General features: G+C 37.6%; 1 long non-coding RNA gene across 1 annotated transcript; it reads right to left on the minus strand.

Annotated features, from left to right (window-relative positions):
* Window positions 1-1,217: 1,217 nt before the first annotated feature.
* LOC121409975 lies at window positions 1,218-6,803 on the minus strand. The gene is made up of 2 exons (XR_005969255.1): window positions 6,027-6,803; window positions 1,218-1,453 (listed from the first exon to the last, which is right to left on the minus strand). It is a non-coding gene; the product is annotated as an uncharacterized LOC121409975 (long non-coding RNA).
* Window positions 6,804-13,418: the final 6,615 nt, after the last annotated feature.

Below are 13,418 nucleotides of genomic sequence, written 5' to 3' on the forward strand. Positions count from 1 at the left end.
ATCATTATCAGGATATTTAATGATGATAAGATAAGGGACGGTAAACATCTAAACCACAGCAGGCGTACAGAAGCCTTCAAAGAATGTACTGATGATCATTAGAAATAGTGACTCATATCACCTATGCATATGGTCACACACTTATCTGGCAAGCTTTAATATATTCACCACAGAGTGAATTTTTGAAGAATCAATATATCAAAGGTTACGTTTGATAGGCAAGGAGTACATTTATATTTTACCTCCAGTGCAATCACAAACACCTTTAACGAAACCAACCATTTAATACTACTCAGAACTCAGGGGTAATTGGATTAAAGAAAATTCTATAATGAACATAGGCCTACTTGGAAAATGAAACTTGCCACATATTGTTCAAGGGATGGTCCAGGCTGGAGGTATATCTAAAATATAGTAAAATTCAGAGCAAATTGCTGAAAATGTGTGATCAAAATTGGATAACAAACAACTAAGAGAAAAATTGTTTTTAAAAATTTGCAGTTCTACATGTAGGAATGTCTTTATGAATATTCATTAGGTGGGCTGATTTCATATTCCCACTTGTTCTTTTGTATTTTATCATATGAAATAAGGTTTATAAAATTTTCTACCAAGAACTAAAACAATTTCTTGCAAGAAAAATGAAACAGTCATGCTTTCATGTACTAACGTGAATGCCTAGAACTGTTTCACCGGAATAATGCAAATTAATTTTGATGAAATTGTCACCATTTTGTTCTGTGAATTCTTTAATTTAGATATTGATATCCCCACCACTGCCAATCCATTGAGGACTACCACAACCCGAGACGATACCCTATCAAATCATGGACCTATAGGTCTATATGATCAAATCAAGAAACAGATAGAATTAACTTATCAAACCGATGATTTTGGTGTTGATGAGCAGGCCGGGACGAGTGCAATATTCGATATGCCTCTAAAAAGGAACAACATTGCGCTCGGTCCGACTTGACCATCAAATACCATGGAGATGACCGTCTTATACTGACCTCAAACACGGAGAGGTCAACCTGGGTGAAATTGTTCTTTCATCTGGTGATTATACCAACTACCATCCCTACCATTGCAAACAAAATCACATTATTCCACTAAAACCTACGTTTAAAATTGAGCCCATCTATTGCCATAAGTGATCAGTTTGGGAAGACACCACAGTTAGGACTCGCAAGTCATGAGAGTTTTTGTTTCATTCATTCACCTAGGTGATATTTGGAGTTTCTCCCTTGCAGCCAAGATCCAAAGCAAGTGAAAATAAGCACAAGCGGCTGTCAATGGGAGTCTAAACACAGACAGGGGGAAAATGGATGTCGATGAGGTTTCCGCATACCATAGTGGGCGTTGCCTTGGAAACGTCCGGCCCATAACTTGTCATCTGTCTCCAGGGGGTGACAGGTCAACCCGAATCTACAGCTGGCTTTCCCCTGGTCACCTATAATAAATGCAAAAGCATACATGTAACTGTTGAGAAACAATGCATACATGTATTCATTTACTCCGCAATTCTCCTTCATGTCCCCCTCTTAGCGAACCTTAGGAGTATTATTTTCATATTTACAAGTGTGTATTTTGACTGACCAAGGCAGTCATAACTTGGCATAAAGGCTCTGTTTATGCTATTTAAAATAATTTCATTTCCGGCAGAAGCAACATGTTAATGAAGTATCATCATGGAAGAAGCTCGCGACAGTTGGAGGCACACAAATTCGGTACTTCTCCCAGTTCCCACGGTGCAAAGCACTATGGGTAATACTTCCGAAACTGTGGAGGTCAGAGTGCAGCCTAAAGGCATCTTGGGTTCGTTGCAATAGAGACCAGGCTATTCCACTCCCAACAAAAAATTACCATTACTTCGCACATCAAAACTACATAAGATGGTATTACTGGTGAGCATTCAACAAAGCCTGATGCATTTAAGTAGCAAATTAAAGAGGACAGTTACATAGGGCATGCAATCAATAATTTCACTGAGTGTAGTTGGCTAATAAAAAGGGAAAATATCGTTTGATACTGAAAGAAAGAAAAAGAAATCGATCGTAGGCATTCACATTTTCCCAGCAGCATACAGCCTAAAATAACCCCCTTCGGTGGGATAAACTTTACCATTGAAAGCACGCTAATAATAAAGCACAAATTCACATCGATAGGCATATACTACTTGACCTGCTCCTGTACTTAATTCCTACAAGAAAATAATATCGTTTTCAATTTGGAAGTATCATGGACTGGGAAGGTTTCTATCGTATTTGAAAACTGAAACTGGAATAACCCATTGACTGAAGATAACAGTACATTCTGGGACTTAATTGAACGGAAACAAATGTTTAATATTTGAAACAGATGAAGTTTTTAAACTAGTAAAACCTCAGTCACATTTGCTCTACGGCGGCCATACGCCCGGGCCGTACTGCGAGTCGAAAACGGCAGTTTTAACATTTATTATTACTACCACCTAAATGATAGGTGGTTTGAATGAAAAATAATGAACGTTAATATGGGGAACATAATCGTTTTCCATCAATTGGGCCTATATTTTTATCTTCCTCTTTTCAAACATACAGTTATATGTATAGCAACATATAACAGTAATTACATGTATCAAGGTGGTAAAATACTTGCGATCGGGTATATTCGCCTGGATGAAAGGTGGCAACCGACTTGCCAGAGATGTTAGTAGAGACTACCCTCTCAGTAAGTAAAAATGTTGGGGGTGGGGTGAGGTAGGGTATGAACATGGAAAAAGTTCGTTATTCGTCGATGGAATACAAATCTCCTCGGTGATAGACTTGTGCACCATGGCCCATCAACTCCATTCGACCCTGACAAGTAGGGCAGGTATCAGACCAGTATTTAGGATCAAAGTCCGTGTGATGGGCGCCATAAAGTTCAGGCAAGTATACGGAGCTTGTCGTTCATTGAGAAGGTATAAAAAACACTTAGTAACTTGAGCTTACTTATATGTGAAACAGAGAAATGTATATTCATGTGGTAGTTACCTCTCCTGGCGGGTGATTCATAAAGCTGTTCGTGAGTAAGAATGGTGACCCTTTCTTATATATGGTTAATAAATATTCACCATTAATGTTGATGTCCATTAGTGATTACTTAGCGCGTAAGAAAGATTCACCAGTCGTTCCTTAAGTCGCTCTTGAACTTACGAGCAGCTTTATGAAACGGCCCCTGGTTGGAGTTACAGGATTGTAGGAGGGACAGTCATGAATATTCATTTCGTGTAATGCCCATTTTTTATCACACGAGTTTTTCAATACAATACAAAATATTAAGTGAGATTGTGACATCATTACCTTGCTAACAGCATATTCATGAAGTCATACGATACATACATGTATACCGAAATAATGCAAAGCTGTCATTCCTTGTCCGATTTGATTTAAGTTTGAGTGTTGTTTGATCTCACTTTTTCTGATTAAATGTTTTTTTCAACCTACGCCTCTAACATTCTAAAAATATACCTGAATTTTAGTTCTTTCTTCTACATAAAAATAGTAGGGGAATTACCCGACAATCGGAGTACAAGAAGTACATAGGATAGGCCCTATATCCATTCCGATTGCATAGACCCTACAATGCACCAGGGAGCTTCAGCTACTTAGTAGTAGTACTGAAACTAACAAGGGAATTTTGAAACATGAGTTTCCTATTCACCATCAAGACTGGGTATTTCAAATTTTCAAAGGTGTATTGTTTGATTTCTGCGTCCTCCGGAGTCGAACTGCGAATCTACATAATCCTGGGATGAATGGGCAGTTGGGATAATTATTGTCGAACGCGGGAGCTTAAATACCCCATTACCAATTGTCATGATTGTGTGCTTCCAGCCAATCCTAGGAAGAATCATAATCAATTAAGAGTACTGTATGCAACAAAGGCTGGTCAGAGATGAGCCTCTCAATTCTGCAATTTTTGATTCCATCGCAGCGTCAATGAATCGGCCCTTCGACTGATTACCCCACTCTCCATGCAAATCATGCAATCTATGATCATCAACAAGAACTTACCAAAACCCGGCCCCAACCCAAATCAATAATAAAAAAGTGATTTTCTCACCCAAAAAAGACATAAAAGACAATTAAAATGATTTACGTCACGTTCAGTCTCCTTTACTAAACCATCATCATCTGTATACGGGAGGGTAGGTAGTCCTGTAGATCTCCCGGTCGTAAACACTTGATGCATAATTAAAAGTCTAACAAGTTCAGTGCGGGCCTGGATGTCACACAATTTCAAAATGTTTGCATGACCAAAAAGAATCTGTTTAAATGAGACTGAACGTGACGTAAATCATTTAGGCATTATCTGGTTTGGAAAAATTGAAATAAGAGTCGCTTACATAATTGAAGAGGGGGTGGGGGGGGGGGGGCAAGAGCAAAATCAACTGAAGTTCTCAACACATCTGTGATTCTCGTTTTACGATTTTCATGACAAGGTCATGAGAGCTTTGGCATCTGTTCCAGAACACATGAGTAAAAAATATTTTTTGAAGTTTTACTGCCAATTGTTTCCAGTGAAGAAATTAATGATGGCACTTAAAAAACCGCAAACTCCTTATTACTAGTAGCTGCAAACGTTGATAAATATAACAGGTCGGCTGGTCCGTAACCCCCCCCCCCCCTTAATTCCAATTACTCCCAGCGCCACGCATGGATGGATTCGATTCCCCAGTTTAAATTCATACCTGTGTAAACTGAAAAGGTGAATACACAAGGTGCTTGTTTGAAAAAAAAATACAATGATAAATTTACCATTTATGGAAACGTTAATTGTGATTGTTTAGTGTCTTTTTTAGAGAGCTCTGTCTCCATGGTAATTGCCATAGTGTTAAACTAGTTCTTTCATTTCGAAAAGGGACCCAGCTCTGCCTTCAGAATCTGCGGCCTTATACTTCATTTAACATCCTTCAAATTCCAATCAGAAGTGGCGCCAATACGTCCGTCATGGACCTACCGGAGAGCACAAGAACATAATCCCTTATCTAATTACTGGCAAGACATCAGCTTTTCGACCGGAAGTAAAAGCTGAATAGTACCTCGTTATTCACAATCGACAGGGTGGTCACGAAAAGCCATGGACCTGTCGGGGTTTTACTGAATCTACTATTTTACTTCACACAGGTTTTGTGCTAGGACGAGTGTTGGTATCTCCATGCATATTAATTATGATACACTTCAGCACATTCGAGCCGTCATCCCACGTGGGTGATAGTAGTATGCACTATGCAGGCATATATACCATTGGCATTGGCTTTCGCAATTCGCATTGCACATCATGTCGAGTCTGAAGTACGATTTACTATGCACCATGTGTACTGTGTGGCTGGCTAGAGTTTGATTTCTAGTCTTCATACTAGCATGGACCTATTACGACCTATTTGTGATAGGTCCATGATACTAGAAAGGGTTAAGTGTCAGATATTCATGGTTTTATCTTATTTCATTTAACCCGGGTTCATCTTGATTGACGTTGCTCTCTGTAAAATGAAACTCAAAGTTCTCAGAGACAGAGCTCAGCTATTAGTATTACACGTTTTGTGAAACTCAACAGACACATGCGTGTCATAACTCATATTTTTATGTTGTTTTTTTAGCTTATGATTTTGAATGGGGCTCTTTTTTAAATGATAATAAAGCCAACGTCCAACATTCATGTTCTCCGTTCACAAGAATTCCTTCTTCCCCTTTTATAATCAATTTACCCGGTACAAAGAAAGATACAACTTATATAAGGATTATTTTTTAGATCTTGCGTTCAATGTTTCAAGGCGGAGAACCATCAAGAGAGAATATACACATTCATTACACAACCTCACTGTTCTCACATGACAATACGTCGTTCACGACAGTAAATATATACTCTGTATTCAGGTATTATGAGGACCTAATTTTTCCAAATGGAATGGACAATAACTTGACAGGATGGCGAATACAAGGCTTTAACGGGTTTTCTTAGTTTAACTAAATAACGAATACAAAACCATAAATACTCACCCATGTGCTTGGACATGTTGGAAGAAACTATGCTGGTCCAAATCCCATGGCATTCCCTCCACCAGCGTGTATACCCAGTGCTGGTAACTCCTTGGTATACCTCTCAGGTGTATACCTATGGACCTACTGGTACTACCACTACCAATCATGCCTAGTAGTGACATGTCGCTCTGATTGGTGTAGGTTCAACAGGAAATCACAGCATGTGGGTTGAATGAGCAAGTTGAACCGGAGGAGGAAACGTTGGGTGGTTTATGTGGTTGGTACGGTTGCATTTACAATCGTAAATGCGAAATAGCCACTATTGCGCTAACGATGCTAGTTGAAATCCAGTCTGAATGTTTTTTCATTACGGAATAAATGATATTGCGGCCGACTAATTCGTCCATTCTTTGCAGCCAACAAAACGAAATACTTCTTGCGACAATTTTGGTTATAAATGTGGTCCAACTCCAGAGGCCTCCAACACGAATAAGATGAAGTCCATAAGACACACAAACTCACACATACGTGAATGTACATCTTCAAAGTCAGCCAACACACTAGGCTCCAAGCTCGATTGCTCGGGCAAATCTTCACAATGACTTGAATGGAATCGGAGCAAGCTATCGATAGGGGAGAATGACTCGTGAGATAACTACCGCGATTGCTGCAGATGATAATGATGAGAAGAAACGTCAACTTGTACCTTTTACTTTTGTTTTCATATTTTTCTTTGGTATATCGATTGGTAACATCGCAAAATAAAGGCGATTATGCTTTCAAACTTGTTAACTCCATAAGATGACGACCCCTTTAAACCGAATCGACTCGTCCAAGCGAAGGTTCAATGGCCCAAGTCCTACATTCCATCACAGCTGACCAGTTCCGAACAAAACCCCGCGAAATAAAAGCTGTATTCATCACAATGGCACCTGGGATAAATTCTTTCACCAGTGGAGAAGCCCTTTTTCGAGGATTGTGCTTTCACTCCTCTGCATGGGATCTTGCTTTCCCTCCATTCAGGGTAAACTTTTCATACTAAAAGCTGTTCGAAAAACTATTCAAAATACAAAGTGAATGAAGCGTTGTATAGGAAAGTATGAGAGGAATCGGGGAGTTCGCGCCAGGATATACAGCAGGCCGGTAGCAATGGGCACATCATAGACCGAGGGCGGCTTCTTAGCAAATGCAATTGAATAAATTGAATGTATCTTTAAAGTTTAATAACCTGTTCTAGCTCATAGAAACTACAAATCATGGCAAAATCATCATCGATAATTATAAGCAAAATAGTGCTATAACAATGGAATCTGTTCCCATGATGCCCTCGTATAACTAATCCTTTACTACCATACTCCATATAGCATAAACGCACTAGGCAGATTTGTAGGTATATTACATAATCATTGCCACATGTATAACTACACAGGATATGCGTTGGACTAATGTTAGCAAATTAATCACCGGGATTAATCATGACATACGGTACATGGAGGCGTATACATCGGCTACTTTTTTGCACCGACATTTTAACTTCCAATTAGGCCTACAAGAAACTGAATGAAGAAATGTCTTGCCAATTTCCCCCAAGTGATCAAGCAAATCTAATTATACATACAATAATAAATATATTATCTCTATTGCCTTTTGGAGGGAGCCTAATATATACATATATATATCTATCTATCTATATATATATACATATATATATATATATATAATAGGTCTTTACAAATGTATAAATCAAGGCTGCGAATACCGGAATAAAAAGTATAAGACGTTCACTCTGTGATTGAGAGCTATACTTGGAGGAAGACTTAAATCTCCCTTCGTTTATACTTCTGATCAAACTTCATTACAAAATTTGATTTATAAAATTGATAACATTTTTATTGATTTATCAACTGATAAAAATATATTTTTTTCTTTCCTTTTCATTTTCAAGTGCAAGCAACATTCGCCGAAATTTAGGCGGTCTGTTTTTCTCGTGTCATGTTCACTGCTAAGCAACACTCAGCTAGCCTGGTTTACGACTGTCATACGAAGAGTAGAGAGACGATAATCCAGGGTCAAAAGGTGGCCCAAAGCAGGAATGTTTGCGTAGAGTGCGATCCAGTCGTTCAGACCGAGATGAGTGCAATGCCGAATTCTATGAATCTGCACGGCAGCTGCAAGCATCTCTATCTCAGCGCCTGGATCAAGAATAACCACCCGATGAATTAGCGTATCATGGACCTTGGTCCATGGTACTACCATGGACCCATGGTACTATCAAGGTGTAGATGATCGAATTTCCAGTATTTCCCCAAAATGATAACTGATGTAGGCCTATACATCTCTTTGGTAAAGCATATTATATTGATTGTCTGCGGATCTCCAAAATATTGGCCAATGCAATCACTGTGATATTTGAAGGCCATGTCACTATCCAAGGCAAAAACCACTTGTGAAGATGTGGAGGTTGTTATAGCGACAAGTGCTAGGATCACGGAGGGATGTGAAAGTAGTATACCTATGGTTTTTCTTCAAGGCATTTTACGTCAATAGGTGACAAAGATAAAGGATAATTTAAAACGTTAACTCTGATAACAAAATATAACAAATAAAAAACCCTAAAAACAGGAATTATCATAGGCGGAAATCACAGGGGGACATGGGGACGTGTCTCCCCTACTCAAAATAGTAGGGGGTGGCACAATATCAAATGTCCCCTACTATTTTTGGTCTTTTATGATGATAAGAAATACATCATTCAAAAATTCGGACGAGATGACCTTACTTTTGGGATGATAACCTTTTTTTCCTTTTTTTTGGGGGGGGGGTCGAAATGACCTAAAATTTTTGGAGATAACTTTTTTTTTGCTTGTCAAATTTTCCAGTCCCTTGTCCCCCCTGCCTTTTGGGAGAGATTTCCGCCCCTGGGGAATATAAAGAATCGTGTAATAGTTCATCATGCACACCAAAAAAAGTGCTTTCACTATTTGCTAGTCCAAAATGGATGCAATTCATTTCTCCATAAATCACCATGAGAGTAAGCTGAGGTCACGAAAGTTCGGATTTTTTTTCGAGCATGGGCATTCCCAAATACTGTCTAGATTTGTGCATGACTGTTCATGGCAAGTGTTTAATTACGTTCCACTGTGTTTTCATCATGTTCAGGAAAGAATATCTCCATTTAAAATGTTGGGATCGAGATAAGGATGGTTTAACCTATTATATCATGAGTGAAATAAATCAGGATTAGCCTATTTCATGTAAAATAATTGTTGACCTATTACTTTTTTTTCTAAAGGGATGGTCAAGGCTGGATATATTTATATCTCAATAAAAAGAGTAAAATTCACAAAGGAAAATGCTAAACATTTCATCAAAATCGGATAATAACGAAGTAATTGAATTTCAAAGATTTGCATTATTCCGGTGAAACAGTTCTAGGCATGTCTTTATGAATATTCATTAGGTGGGCTGATGATGTCATATCCCAACTTGTTCTTTTGTACTTTATATGAAATTAGGTTTATTCAAAATGTTTATACCAAGAACTAAAACAATTGGATTGACAACTGATAAAGTGCATTAATCATTTTTTATTGCCGCAACTTATATCATTAAATAACATCATTTACACATGTATGAAAAATGAAACATTTATGATTTCATGTAATAACATAAAGAAAGTGGGGATGTGACATCATCACCACACCTAATGAATAATCATGACGATGTGTATATAACTGTTTTCACCAAATTGATTAACTTTGAAATTCAATAACTTCGTTATTTGTTATCCAATTTTAATGAAATTTTCAGCATTTTTCTCTGTGAATTTTTCTCTATTTATTTCGATATAAATAATTTTCAGCCCGGACCATCCCTTTAATGAGCTTGATAACATCATTACATCGATTACATTGATTAAAAAAGACAATGAAAGCTGCAAAATTATTAAGGTTATACCATCTATCAAGGCTAAGATGATTTTAGCCAATTTTCAGTTTCTTTTTAGATTCTACAGACTTAAAAAATGTTGGGCACCATACTGTCCACACAACAATTGGTTAAAACTTTATCGCTGAGTGAAAACTACACAGAATTGGTTGGAAACTACCCAGAGTTGGATACATTCTTTAACCTGCATGCCCAACATTTTAAGAGTGTCCTCTTTCCTAGTTTACTTTTATATCAAATGGTTTCAGACTTTTTATATGTATGAGTGAGTTTTAGTTTGAACCACGACGCACAACGGATTCAACAACACAGTACAATTATTGAAAATGACCGACAAAAACTGGAAGGTCTTTGTCAGAATAAATAATAATTTTGTCGTTTGCCCGGAGTCCAGGACGTAACTGCCGTTTTGATTCACCAATTTTCGACATATTAAGACTTGTTGGTTGTTCATTATCATGAAGGGCATTTATATTTCTCTTTCTTGAATCCGTCGTGCGTCTTGGAAGCGAAAAATCCCCGATTATTATGCCCAAATCTACCAAAGTTTTCTAAATAATGCTAATGCGCAAACATCGCAAAGGTCAAACAATGCAGAAATAATAATAACTACAAAAAATACGTAAAGATAATTATGATGGGCCGAGGCTTGAGTAGTAGATAGGTAAATCGTAGAGTACAGAATGCGGTACACATTGCGGTACTAGTCAAATGATTTTTCACATTGAAAACACCCCCGAATTGCTTGGATGATGTTAGCTCCATGTTTCATTGTCCGCTTCTCGTGATTCCATACTGGGGGTTTGTTCCCTCACATAGCCCCAGGCATCTGCTTAATATTATACAAATATGTCGAGGTCATTTCCCCACCCATGTTGAGGTCACTTAGGTCAGTATCCGCCCTTGACCTTTGTCAAAGAGATTGCTTCCTCGTAAATACGTGTAGTTTTGGCAAAGTAAAATAGCTCCGTGGTAAAGTAGGTGCATATAGAGTATGGTGTAACATACATCTTCGACATATTCTAAATTTCTTAATTTCGTTTCAAGCTGTAATGAGGATAAGAAAACAAGAGAAAGTGCAGGGTATCGAACGAGAGGTATGGGCCATGTAACTCTACAATATCCCTATCAAATTGTCACTTGAAAAGTGATAAAGGCCCAGGTATATAGGTCATTCAAATATCATATGCATCCCCAATGCATCATTCGCTTACCCATTGATGTGGATCATTCGGGATCGGGATGAAAGTTGACAAAATCCTCAATCACTTTCCGTCTTCATTCCCACCTGTTAAAGGAAAAAAAGAACACATGTACATCAACTTGAGTAATAGTGAATAAGCGAGACATATTCATCCGCAAAGTACCGCCCGATACATATCTTGCAAGAAAATCTTTACTCTGAGTTTGAGCATGGATCGTACTGGTTTGAGATGGACTCCTACTTGGTATATACCACTTGTTGCTGTGCATAATCCAGCCTCCAGGATACTGAAAGGACTGCGTGATGAAAGGGTATACCATCACAGAGGTCACGTTTACATCGCCCAAGTAGTTTTATTTCAGACCAACAAATCTTTTCACTAAGTAATGACTATCTGACCTCCACTGCACAAAAAAAGGAAACAGTATAATTCTAACTATGTCTGAAAAGTTTCATCCCTGATTGATAGCGGTACCATTATCAATAAAACATTGTACACGAGTGCATGATATTTATGAACATGGAGATATCTCCATGATATGAGCAAAGAAAAATATGGTCGTTCTGTTTACATTAAGGTCAAGTCCACACCAGAAAATGTTGATTTGAATAAATAGAGAAAAATCAAATTAGCATAACGCTGAAAATTTGATCAAAGAAGTAAAATAAGAAAATTATGACATTTTAAAGTTTCGCTTATTTTTCACAGAACAGTTATATGCTCAACTCAGTGACATGCAAATGAGACATTCAATGATGTCCCTCCTCACTCACTATTTCTTTGTTATTTATTTTTAAAAATTTTAATTATACATTATTTCATTTTTACAGATTTGACAATAAGGGCCAACTTGAATGCTCCATATAATATTAAACAATGCTAATTCCACATATTCAGGGAGGAATTAATCATTGTTTTACTTGACAATGAGGAGAAAATCAGAATATTTTCAAATTTTATAAAATAAAGTACAAAAGAAATAGTGAGTGGATGTGGATGACGTCGTCAATTCATTTGCATACCGACCAGGGTGTGCATATCAACTATTTTATGAAATCGAGCGAAAATTTAAAACTTTCTTATTTTACATCCGATTTAGATGAAATTTTCAGTGTTATGCTTGTTCGATTTTTTCTCTTTTTATTCAAATCAACTTTTTGTTGGGATGGACTTGTCCTTTGAGTAAAACTCGATAATGAAACGCAAACTGCGTCTATAAGCCATGGATGATATTTCTTCGATTGTGGTCTGTATTAAAATTAATTACTTATTATACGTTGCAATATAATATAGACACCTACATGTGTACAGCCCACATGTGTATGGTTATCAACAAATCTTCAAGAATGTTCGACGACACGAAATATGGTATTGGTAAGTTATAGGTTGAAAGAACAAAATGAATTAGATGTATATTCAATTTTTATATAATGAACTACAAGTTTTCTCCATAGAAAATACTACACTCAGACCAGTTGTAACTAATGTGACTATAAGGCAACAACACATTTCACAATTATTGAGTAGCTATACAAAACGAACATCAAGCAAAACTCAGAAATATGGGTAAATTCGAAAAATGTCTCCTGCAACGAAACTTCACACGGTTGACATGCTGAGGAACAGTAGAAAAGTACGGAACCCATATGTAACCTTTCATTTTGAACAAATATCCCCAACTTAGATCAACCTTGGCCGCCAAGTCTTGGGTCCAACTTTCTTGTTTACCTTTCCTAAGACGCGATGACGGCAAATATGGAGTGGGAGTAGAGCCTACCAGACAAATCGGCGAATTCTGATTTTCCTTATAATATTGTTCATTTCTTTTCTCTTGTTTTACTTACAGAATATTATTGGTAATGCTATAGTAACTTAATTAGTATATACTCGTTTTCTATTTTATTTTTACCCCCTTGATGTAGTAATCGAGTTGCTGGAACCATGCTGGAACGGAACTTCGATTTGGAAGATCAATCGAAATCAGCGTCCCAGAGTATGGACCAACACCAGAGGGACCCTTCCAAGCGCAATCAAAGTACCGTTGTATTGAAGTCTGCAGGCGCAGACCCTGATAGAAATTTTAATCAATAAGTGGCTCTTGACATAAGACTAGCACATATAAAACGCGCCTTAAAACACAAGCGAACAACAACAACAATGCTGTGTAAATTTGGAAGGGGCATTTTAGGCTGCCCATTCAGTCCACATAACTCGAGTGATAGATGTGCACATCAGTCTAGTTCCGTACGGCACTGCG

Source organism: Lytechinus variegatus, chromosome 3 (genome assembly GCF_018143015.1).
Source record: "Lytechinus variegatus isolate NC3 chromosome 3, Lvar_3.0, whole genome shotgun sequence".
NCBI classification, from domain to species: Eukaryota; Metazoa; Echinodermata; class Echinoidea; order Temnopleuroida; family Toxopneustidae; genus Lytechinus; species Lytechinus variegatus.